This window comes from Numenius arquata, chromosome 13 (genome assembly GCF_964106895.1).
Source record: "Numenius arquata chromosome 13, bNumArq3.hap1.1, whole genome shotgun sequence".
NCBI lineage: Eukaryota > Metazoa > Chordata > Aves > Charadriiformes > Scolopacidae > Numenius > Numenius arquata.
This window is the reverse complement of record NC_133588.1, coordinates 16,208,276-16,220,438: the sequence shown is the minus strand read 5'-3', so window position 1 is coordinate 16,220,438 and position 12,163 is coordinate 16,208,276. Positions and strand designations below refer to the sequence as shown.

Sequence of the window (12,163 nt, the reverse complement as noted above, 5' to 3'; positions counted from 1 at the left end):
CTTTACCACTTGGGAAGGAAATTAAGTGGTTAGTGATTTGCATAATGTGGGCAGCACCTTCTACAACATCCTTTATCAGAACCAAAATGACTAATGTCAGACCACAGAGTCCTTTTGAAACCGTGGGGCTGTTTCATGTTCTCTCTGAACCTCTACATACTGCTCTGTGCTACTCTGTCCTGTTATAAGTTTTCATTTTGCACAATGTAGACCTTTTTAATATTTATCAGCGTGCTGCCTTTAACTTGATACATTTGTACTGCACAGAAATTGATTTTCAAGAAATGTGTTTTGGATTTTTTGCACGCTTATGGGGTTTGAGAAATGCATATTTGCATAGAAATAATCTTTAGTGAGCTAAATTTTAGAGTATGTCAAATTTATAAATATCACTACTGTAAAGACATATTTTTAGAAATAGATTTCTGGCACAGTTTATTTCGATTCCATTTTTCACATTTGTGTCACCAACATAGCTTTGGCTTAGTATTTTCTAATGCATTTGTTTTCAGCATTCATGTTTTAGAGATTAAACTTTTCCGTTGTCTTGTTCAGACGTTACGGTTTGAAAATGAAACGAAGCGCGAGAGGGGCTTTTGTTTAAAAGACATCCATTCGGTTTGAGACATGCGGCCGGTAGAACTTACCTAGCTCCTTTTTCTTCTTCCAATTCCAAGCACAGACATATTACTCTCTTTTTTGGGTTACTTTGTCCCTTTACTGAAAAAGGAAGTTCTCTATTTTTAAGCCTCCAATACGTCTTTAAGGCGCGTTACGTTTCCTGTGTCTGTTGTTTCGTGGCAGAGGAACTGCTGTGTCTCTGCTGTTAGTTTATGCCATTTTAGAAATACAGATGCTTCGTGCACAATCACAAACAAGTAATAAATTGCATTTGTTTGTTTGTAGAGACTCCAGTGTTCTATCTAAACAAGAGAAATATATGCTTTAAACACACATAATACATATCTAGAACAGCAATATGTGCTCTAAACTGTTTGGGTTGGGATTACATTGCCACAGATACTGAAAGGATGTTGCAGATTTATTCTCCAGCTAAAGAGATTCCCGTTCTAGAAATGGACTGCATGTTCACAAAGGAAACAGGCTGGGGAAGGAAACTGCTGTTCATCCCCTCAGTTTTGGAGGATCCTCTGCATAAAGGCAATGAATGATACTGTCCTTACATGATTGGTGTCGGGGGACACGTAAGTCATGCTTCTCATTGCCTGAAGTAAGGAATTAGGCTCAAAAACTAATAAACTAGCCTGGTTTCTGTGGAGTTGAACTGAAAGATATACTTATCCCAGAGATAAATTTCAACTAAGGCCTCAAAATCACTAACAACTTTTAGACGTGTTGATGTAACAGCTTTACTTGGTTTCGAGTCGATGTGTGCCAGGGAAAAGCCTGGCTCCAAGCTCTGGCTGCTGGTTATCGCAGAGTTCCTAAATTGTGCTGTCAGGGTCATTAGACCACCTGCAGGTTTCTGTCTCTGCAATGGGAATGTCTTTAACTGTGTACCTTGACAGAATTTCTGCAGCTGCTTCCAAGCTGCTCCCAAGCTTCATCTAGACCCAACATGGGCAGAACGACTCGAGGCCAGTTTTCAAATCCCTCTAGAAGCGAGTCACCAATGTAGAATTCATGAGGCTCCTCTGCGTACTTGAAAAATTTTATTCTTCGTTCGCTCGTATAAGTTTCCATGTGCACTTTAAGATGCTGCTTCTCTTCTCATGTCCTAGTGAGCTGAGCTCAGGGAGGAGGCTTGGCTTGGCCCAGGGCACTCTCACCATAAAAAAGAAGCTGCCGCAGAGGGGCATTTCTCAGCGGGAGAGTGATTTAGCTTTGGACTGGTTCTTCTTCACTGGTCAAATGTGTTGGCCCTTAAGGAATGGTATATGTGGTCTTTGAGTCTGTAGAAGTGGGTTACTGCAGAGAAGATATATACACATTTTATTTCTGTATATATAAAATATGTGCCATATAGTAGCCCATTCCTTTGCTTCTATTAGATGTTTTAAGGCATTGCAGCCATTTAAGAATTAGTTAGGTTTGTTAATACATGGAAGAGGGAGGGAGAAGGAGGTCAGGGCATCGGGATTGTGTGTGGCTGTGCTTAGGAATGAATGCTCAGTGTCACACACGGGACAGGCAAATTTCTCTGTGACAGCTCTTTAAAAAGCCAGTAAAACCCACTATGAAATATTGCCACTGCCCTAATTAAAAATAAAATAAAATAAAGTAAAATAATAAAATAAAATAAAATAAAATAAAATAAAATAAAATAAAATAAAATAAAAGTTTTTATTTTTCATTAGACTATGTCAAAAGTGAAAAGAATTTAGGAAATCCATTGCAAAATGGTCAAGGCAGAGGAACTTTTCTATGAAATTCTCTTTGGCCAGTTCAAATAGCTTAAACACTATTGACCATTCTTCCGCCAGCTCAGCGATGCATGGCGTTTTGAATCATCCATTTTCTTTGAAGACTACCTGGGGTTAGCATATCATTACTTGATAACGGAGTTTCAATTCTAACCCACTGGCAGCGCTGAGCTTTAAGCTGGATACACTTACTTGCAGGCTCATCCAACCCTACATAATTGTCTGTACATTTATTTTATTGTCAACTCAGAGACAAGCTGAAGAAACTAACTGTTTGCTTTAGAACACATTAACTTCTTTATCACATTAATACTGACTCATATCTTATTTCCCAGTTGCAGTAACAAAACCATTCAAATATTTCCCTCACAGGACAATATCTTTAATAGCTTCTGTGTGTTTCCTATTTTTGGCTGTTTCTGTATAAACAGACTAATCTAATAGCATGCTGAACCATCTATACTTGGCAGAAATTCAGCAACTCACTCATTTCTATGGCAAGCAGGGATGCCAAGGGAAAAAAAAGCCTCACTTTTATTGCAGTAAGATCTTTCTCAAAGTTGTCTTTTATAAGTGTAATATGACTATCATTTGGGTTATTGCAGCACCTTGACTGAAAAAAAACAACCCCACATTTACTGCAGTATGGGATAAACCAAATAGGAGAGCATTATTCCCTTCACAATGGCCAAGGAATTCATTTACCTAATGTATTCAGCCTCTCTCACGTGCTCTGCTTTAAATGGTGGTAAAAATATATTTGAGACCCAATTAGGGAGGCTGGCTGATAAGGCTGGAGGAACAATCTGGAAGCCACTGGAAAACGCTTCCATGTTGAGTCCTACTGCTTGGGGTATTTAGCCATACTTGGCAAATTCCATTTTGTTGTCCCTCCTCAGCAATCAGAAGTTATGCTGCAAAGCCACTCAAGAAACATTCCCCATCCATTTTGTGGCTCTCCTCACAGTACACCCCCATGGTTTACGTGGATAAATTGGTGACATCCCTGGTTCTGCTTCTGGCTGCTGCTCCCAGCCTCAGGATGTGCGGTTTGATGTATGTTTATTTTGGGGCAATGCTATCTTAAGCAGTCTCAGGCTCCTGCTTCCCTGAGCTGCCCTCTTCATTAAAGTCAGCACTTTTCGATGGTTTGTATTTCAGCCAGATTAGTTTCCCGATCCAGTTCGTTGCATGCTCATATAAATTCTGGCACCAGCAAAAACAAGGCAGAAAGAAGTAGCCAAAGACAATGACTATTTAAACCCATTTAAGAATCCTTGGTTGTAGCCAAATGTCCAGCCATGGTTCAGTGTCTTTACAGTCAAAGCAGGGTTATAGCATCATGCAGTTCCTGCTCGTAGTGGGTTGGTATTTGTGATAAATATTTGAGCTATTGATGAATGTAGCTATAAAAATGCAAATTATGATGGTTTTCTTATTGTTTTACAACTGTATCAGCTGCAAAGCCTCTTAGAGTGAAGTGGGTTTATTTAATTTTGGGCATTTATCAATACTTACAGATTTATTTATGTAATTGACGTTTTTATGTCCCTGTCCTTGTAACATTTGGGTGTAAGAAGCTTATTGAAACCATCTAGATCTGAAATCAATGCATCTCTAATACAAATAGGCTCCTTACCTGAATTGGCCCAACTGTACAAAAATAGCCCACTATTGGACTGTACTCAAATGCACACTAGTAGTGCCTTACTTTAAAACAGAGAAATATTGAAGTCTCTGAGGCTTTCAATTTCCTTGCTTGTTTTTTAAACTGTATTTTTAACATTATTTTTGCTACAGTAGGCCAAGTTCATCCCTAATAGAACTGTATTGAAATCAGTGGGGAGACTTGTAATTTTAAGAATAAGACACGGTAAAGTGCTTTGCTGGATCAAGGCCTAAAAGGATTAGTACTGTGGAATGCTTAGGGTGGACGTAGAGGTAACTGTATGAATAAAAGTTGTTTTAATTGCACTGGAGCAGTTTGGGAATTCTATTCTACCTCTCAATAAAAGAAATAAAAAATAGAATAGACTCTCACTGCCAAGCAGAGAATCCTATATAACATTTTGCATTGTTTTGCAAATATTAAAACTGTAGAAAACATTTTAAAGCCTGAGATATAAACCTCCTAGCTTTTATTTTGAGACTTGTGCACATTTTAAAGCAGATATTTGGTACACAAATTATAAGACCAATAGGGAGTATTGATTTTTAAGTATAACTATAGTGGCTTTGCGCCTATTCTATGTTTTTCATTAAGGCAACAATCTGAGACTTTTTCCCAGAGAACTGAAGCCAGCTGATGGTTTCTTACTGTATTCTGTGAAGTAAAATGATGAACAGATGAAGATGATTTCTGTGCTTAGTCTGTTCCTGATTCCCCAGGAAAACTTGGCATCGGGCAAAACATCTGGGAGAATGCAAGCTGTTCTCTTCCAGGTGACCAAAGTGGGATTTGGGACTGTCGCTTTTCCACTGTATCCACGGGTCTTGGGTAAGGTGTGTAAGGCTTTGCTCTCCATTAGTTACTGCAGACACCTTATACCTGGAATGAAGGGAGAGGAAAATCAGAGACACCTCAATTCATCACAGAGGCCCAGGACGTCTTAGAGAGGTCCAGGTCCAGGAAGGACTTCACTGCCTCTGGCCTGGAAAACAGCAATCTGAAGCAGAATTGCACGTAATGGCACATTCCTCCCCTCGGTCTGTGCAATCATTGAGTTTTTTGGACTCAGCATTTGAAATGGAAGAATACTTGTTGTTTTGGGTTTTTTTCCCCACCGAATTGCTAAATATTTCAGTTACGCGCTTGAACTGAAGTAGTGATTCTACAAATCTTGCGATCCACTCCAGGATGTGAACTTGCCAGGTTAAGTAGTAGCTGCGTGGGTTACTCGGTACTTGACCGGGGAATATAAATGACATAATCATTTACTGATTCAGTAAGACTTGCTCTGGTTTTGGATTCTGCTAAAAGCCAGTGTCCTCGGGCACGTGGCATGGAGGATCCCTCTGAGACGAGATATAAAAATCAAGAGGGTGACGGTGGGCTGGAGCTGTTCCTGCTTCTACAATGCATCCTTTGTGTGAAAATGTTCTAGCTCAGGTGCTTTAGTTAAACTCAAGCTAGCTAATTGAGCTTTGCTATGTAAAATTCCCCCTGTGGTTTCAAGCAGATAGACTAAACTGTAATCAACTATTGTACCGGTTTGTAGTTAATGCTGAGATTCACTGGCGCAGGAAAACGGTCTGAGTTTCCAAAGTAGAGAGTTATTCGTTAATCCTCTCCTTTTGGATCCATTCAGTAATTCATTAGAAGGAAGATGTGTCTGCGCTCATTTCTAGGAAAAACATTCATGAAAATAGATGTTCGGTGCTGGTACTAGAAATGAAGATGATGCTGTAGGTGCAGGGGCGCTCGCCTGTGGGCGTGTGCGGCAAAGAGCTTGGGATTGACACACACCGAGGTTTTCTGATGTGTCAGCAATGCTAAGATGTTGCATTTCGCTGGCAATAACAACTTTGAAGGTGATCATCAGGCATTCAGTTGAATTTGTACTCTTCTTTCTAATGTCATTTTGCTTGATGATAAAAATCAGAGCCTATATTCATACAGAGATTTGGCCTTTTTCAAGCTGTTTCTGAGCCTCGCATGTGGCTGTTTGCTCTGTGGTCCGGAGGTCAGGCAGTACTTCCCCCTCTTCTTTTTCCTTCTTTTTTGCCTGTGAGTTGAGGGCTGAACATCGCTGATTTTTGAGCCTCAGATAAGATCAATTTTTCAATTGTGTAATACAGTACCTGGCTTTTTCTGAATGGCACTGTTAATTGTCATTGACTATAATAGAATATGAATAGCGCAGCCACTTGACACCAACTTAATGGCTCTGACTTTTCAATGGTGCCAGGAGTGTAAGGCTAGAGGGGAAAAAGGGTCAGAGGAGAGATAAGAGCTCTTCCCATTCCATTGAAAAAGATTAAAGCTGCTGCGTTTTTCAAGTGGTACTTGTGAGGGTCACCGTTTCTATGAAGTCACCTTAAAACTGGAAGTGATTGAGAAATTTCTGTCACAAAAGGTCTGTTAGAAGAACTCCAGCCCCCTCCACCACAAAGGTTTTTCGGGTTAGTGGGTGAACAGAAGGATGCCTCTCTGGATGGCTCACGGAGAAATGGGGGCAGCCCGGTTGTGGATGAGTGAGAGCAACATCCCTAACCCTGTTAGCCCCGAGGAGGACTCACACTTGTTTACTGCTGTTTTGTCCAGCTGGGAGCTCTGGGAAATTTTGTGATTCACTTTAGTACCTCTTTCAGGAAAAGCTTACTGTCCTTAAATACACAGCTGTCTCTGCCGGCTGGGAATCCGATAATACATGAGATTACCTCCCTAATCTGATCACAGCAGTTCTCACCAGTGTCCGCTATGAGGGATGGAGGCCGGGAGAAGGAAGATGCTTTACTTCTCTTCCTCTCTTAAACATCAGTGCAGGGAACATTTTCAATACATTAAATACCTGCCATTACTTGTATGAGATGCTCGATTATAACTTTTATATTGTTATATTTTTTTAATATGATTTCCCAGAGATTTCTAAACATCTGGTAATGAGAGGAGTATGTTGCTGTGCAGAAATCTGGGAGAGGCACTTGGTGTGCAGATGGAGATGTACTTTGAGTTGGGTGCAGGATGGTTTGAATGTGGGGCAGGCAGGTTGGTCTTGGTGCACTTACTCCACAGGTCCCGAAGAGTCAGTCTCTGCAGCCGCGCAAAGTTTCGTTAAGCCAGAACATTTTAGGTTTCTGAATTTCACACCACAGAACCAAAGTCCTAGACAGCAGCAGGAGTCATTTATTTATCTGTTAGCGAACTACAAACCACGACAAGTTCTGATGTCAAAGGTACGTCATTAATGCGCAAGGGACTGACTCACCAGAGTAATAAAATATTGGCAGCGTTTTGGCTTCAGGTGTTTCTGAAGGAGGAGTTGCAAAAATCAAACTATGTAAGAAACAGAAAGAAACTTTATGAGATTATTCATTAGAAGTCCATGTCCCCTGACATGAAAAAATGAATCTCGAATTTAGATAGTAAGTAAGAAAGTGTTAGTAGGAGGGAAGGGTCTAAGTTATCTTTATATGTCCAAAAGGACTTGTATCAAAAATCTTCAATTTTCTTGAATCTGATGTTGGACAAACTCCAGTAGTGTACACAAGGAAAAAATAACACAGAGTTGCCCTCAGAGTGGTATTTATCAGCAGCTATTTCATCATTGTAAGGATTTGAGCGGGGGGGCAGGATTGTTTTTGTCATTTTATCATTAAGACAGTTGTTTGGGAACAAAGCTTCCAGAAATGGTTGTCAGGGAAAGTTTCTTTATTCTGCCTGATCTAAGTTTTCCCAATAGATTTCTATTTAAAAAGAATAAACAAAGAAAAAAAGCAAAACAGCAGAAGTGAGAATTAGATATAAATATGACACTAAACTATATCTTTTAATACAAAAGAACTCTTTTTTAATTAGAAGCTTGGAAGGACATACCCTTTAATTGCTGCACTTGTAGTTTCTGGGCCATCAATATCCTTGCTTCTTTCATTAATAAACTGGCAAGTCAAGTAGGAAAGCTGCAGGAGTATAATTTTTTCCCTTAAGCTCTACTTAATCAACAGCAGACTTGATCAAACAGAAAAAAGAAAATGTAAATCAGTTGCATTAATTCTGCTGGCAGTAAATAGTAGGAAGAAAGCTAAACATGAAAGAATGCTCATTTTGCAGCTGATACCTGGGGTAGGACTGAATGGGAGAAATAGGTAGTTAAAGAGCTCTTTAGATTGTGAGTGACTAGGGGAATACTGGGGTTTATGTATGGATTAGCACAGTGATAGACCCTGAGTAGCAAAAGACGATGACTAATTACCTGACAGAGCAGCACTCCATTCGACTTGGTCATTGAAATTAATTTCTGTTTTCAGGACTGGCAGAAAGCAGCTGCAGAATTTCAGTTCAATACTCAAATTAACTAGGAGTCTAAATTATTTCTTTGCACATACGGTATTAGAGGAGTGGGTTACTAAATTGATCTTGATTTTACACACTGAGGCAAGAATTATTCCGCCTTTTTCATCAGAAGTCCATGTCCCCTGAAATCGGGGAATAAAACCTGTGCTATAATAAACTACTTGGCACTGATTTGAACTCTGTCAGATAGTTAACATCTTAACATTTCCTGGAATCCCAGGTGAAAGAGTTATAAAATAAAGTCTTCCGGGATGAAAGAAAATTTTACTACCTACTCCATTGGGAAAAACACACTGAGCTGAACTTACTCAGATGAATTTACTTCGTACTTTGGATAGGATTATGCCCAGGAATTAGTTTCTCTGATGATGTATATGTGTTTGACAATCTGGTATATTTGAAAACTTCAGTGACTTTGATAAAAGAGGTGGGGAAGGTGTCAGCTGGTTATTACTGATGGACTTGTGGCAGTTGGAGTGAGGCGTGGAGACAGAAGAAACTAAAACCAACTGAAAAAAAAACCTCTGCAGAGTCAACTTTGTAAGAAAACCCGGTACACACTAAAATAAAGTCATATGTCCCATGCTTCTGAAGTGCAGGATTTCTGCCAGATTTCCACGTTGGTAGTTGGCTCATTACATTCATGAGCAGCAATTTCTCCTTTTGCCAGTAGCAAAACTCCCAGAGCCTTTTCCCTGTTTAGAGATTCTTCATCTTTTAATTTATTTATTCAGCAAAAGCAAATTCTAAATGTTTATCAAGAAATTAAGTAAATAAATATGAGAAGGGGGAAAAGGCAAGACTGTGAAAAAATGGAATAAATATTTAATATTCATGGGTACGTTTTAGCTCAATGGAAAATTAGGCAGGAGGGGTACGCGTAAGCCTTTTTTCAGCACTTGTGCCCCATAGTATTCTTACTGAATAAATTATGTTACTTCCTGCTCTTTCCTGCACGCTGTCTCTCAACAGACACTTCTACGCAGAAGGATTACCACATAAAACCGGCAGCTTTTATCTTACTGTATCTTAGTCCTGTGTGGAACCACTGTTGTAACCGGTCACCTTAGTAAAATGCGGTTTATTTCCTTTGGTGATGCTAAGCCAACATAGCCATGGAAGAATGGATTGGATTTTATTCTAGTTCCATAATGAATTTGTAGAGCTAGCAGTTATTTAGAAAAGCAGAAACAAAACCAAAGAACATTCTTTTAGTCAGACACTGAGCAAACTTGATCTGGAGGTCAGCGAGAGACAATACATTGAGAAATTTGCTCTGGCATTTTAGAGGGTCACATTTCACAGTATAGACGTTGGTAATGATTGTGAGCTTATATGCATTTATTTGTAGTATTGTCAAATAAATAACCAAGGGAACTAATCAGAAATCCATGAAAAAAATTTGTTAAACTGAAAGTGAAAAGTTGTTTTAATCTCCAGTACAGATATTAGTAAGATTAAAATGTCAAATGTCATCATCATATTAAATGGCTTTATTCCCTCCCTTTTAATTTATTTCATTATTCTTTTACTCTTAAGCTCTATAGTCCAGGTATTATATTATCATTTTGCATATGCTTTCTGTTCTGTTTTTGCATTCGTTAAAAACCCTAATATTTTCTTGCATACCAAAACAACCAAAAGAATCACTAGACAATGACATGTGGTCTTAGAAATACAGTTTTCCTGTTCATCTTGTTGATCACATAGAGTTCTGTCTGTGTTGGTATACCAAGAATCTTGAACTAAATTGCATTTAGGCAATTGATTTGCGTCGGCTTTGCATAGAGATGTAGGTGTTATTTATGCTTTTATGTTCTGGAAAATTAATATTCCTCATCTTAATGCCCAGAGTCTACCGTGATTACTCTTAAGCAACCATTAGTATGAATTCCCTTGCATTGCCATTACAGAGAACAACGTTAATGATGTGCTTTTTTGTCTTTGATGTGGATAACAGGTAGTCCTGAGAGTGTGCTAGACTGAGAAATCCAATGTTTTGGATGTGTACTGGTGCTTTAAGTTATTTTTTCTTATTTCAGCCCACAGTAGAGGATATCAATAATGATAGAGCAGATATTGGTCTGTGAGCTACAAGTCACTTGTCTACAAATGTCAAAATAAAGCCAACTCTGAGAATGTCTTTGCGAGAACAAACACAACTGCAGTGAGCATCTCTCAGATGGGAACTCCTTTTGGTCGGTCTGGTTTGGGAATGATTTCTATCCAAAAGAGCACTTGAAAGGCTCAATTTATCTTTGTCGTTCACCTAAACCATCCATTCTTCAAGTGTTTATAACTTCCTATTAAAAAGCTGATACATCATCTCTTATATAAAACTTCTATATTGCAGAGTTGCAGAGGCTAACCTAAGACTCAGGATATAAATTTGCTTACAGGAATTTTGAAAATGTTTATAGAAAATGGGAGAATTGTAAGAACTGTGTGAGATAATAAAAAAGATAATGAAATATTAATTTGTTGGCTTCTAAGAAAAGATGATTAAAAGCCACCTTGTACTTCTAGGTGCTTGTCCAGCATGGAGTCTCTTCATTTTACTCCGTGCTAACTCAGCACCTCAAGAATGCTGTGGAAATTTTTTTGCTCATGAAAGATTTTCTTCTCAGCGTGAGGCCATTGCCATGGTCAGTAACCTCCGGCAGGTTTGCCGGGCTGGGAAAGCTAAACCACTGCTGCTCGTCGTGGCAGCTGACACAACAAGTAGCACCGGTGAGCAATTAGAGTCTCATGACCATATACTCTTAAGTTGTTTAATTGTCTTTTGCTTGGAGTTAAACAAACTGAAAACTTCAGATGGCAGGGCACTGCCATTTTTCAAGGGGAATTGCAGCAACAGGAAATCTATAAAAAGGGCATATATTTCACACATTTTCTCCGCTTGCTGCTGAGACCATTATTAATGCCACAATTTAAAAATAAAAGATACAGAACATTAGAGTTTTGAAGGAAGTCTCGTTTCCACGAGCTAGATTGATACTTCTCATTGATAAAATCTTGAATACCGTAGAAAATTAAAGAGAAATTTTCAGTCTTGAAAACTGAACCTGCTTTGGTCTTTGCTACAGCCGTAGTGTTTGGGGAAGAGAAGCTGGGATGGCTGGCATGTTTCGAACTGAAATAACATCTTAAACTTGCAAACAAAGAATATTTACTTTAGGCCAGATCCTGTCCTGGCCACTCAAGCGAGTGTTGTGGTAGAGCTTGCTCATGGATAAGTTGTTTAAGCTTCCCCTAGGACCCAAGCAATTAGCATATCATGTCCTGGTGAGGTATTTATTAGAATGGAAGTGTTCTTGGGAGGCTGGGTTTCAGAGGTTTAAATCAGAGCTGAGCATAGAGTTTTAGGGCCTTATTCACAGTAAATTTTATGTTGGTGAAAGGTTGTGGAATGGGTTTCCGTACCATGTCTACTTGCTCTCACAAATCTCAGAAGAGATACGGACTCTGAACTTTGGTGTGGGGTTTGCTTTCCTTTTTTTTTTTCCCCCCCGTTTATGCCAAACGTGCATCAGCAGTGCAATATCCTGTAACAACTGGGACTCCGGGAGGAACAGCTATTCAGTATGTCTCACTTAGAAGCTTCTTTCTCAATACCTGCATCTGATGACACTTGAGTTATTAACACCACCAGGCATTTAATAAACTCATTGTTCACAAATTAGTGATACCGTTGCAGGGAGATCCCGATTTTAGAGAGGAACTTCTGCCCTCCTGAGTAATCTCTTAGGCTGTAAATCCTTTCATT

At 39.2% G+C, this 12,163-nt stretch overlaps 1 protein-coding gene across 2 annotated transcripts in view; it reads left to right on the top strand.

Annotated features, from left to right (window-relative positions):
* The window catches only part of WWOX (WW domain containing oxidoreductase), a 515,980-nt gene that overhangs the window by 225,975 nt on the left and 277,842 nt on the right, over positions 1-12,163 (top strand). The window lies entirely within an intron of this gene.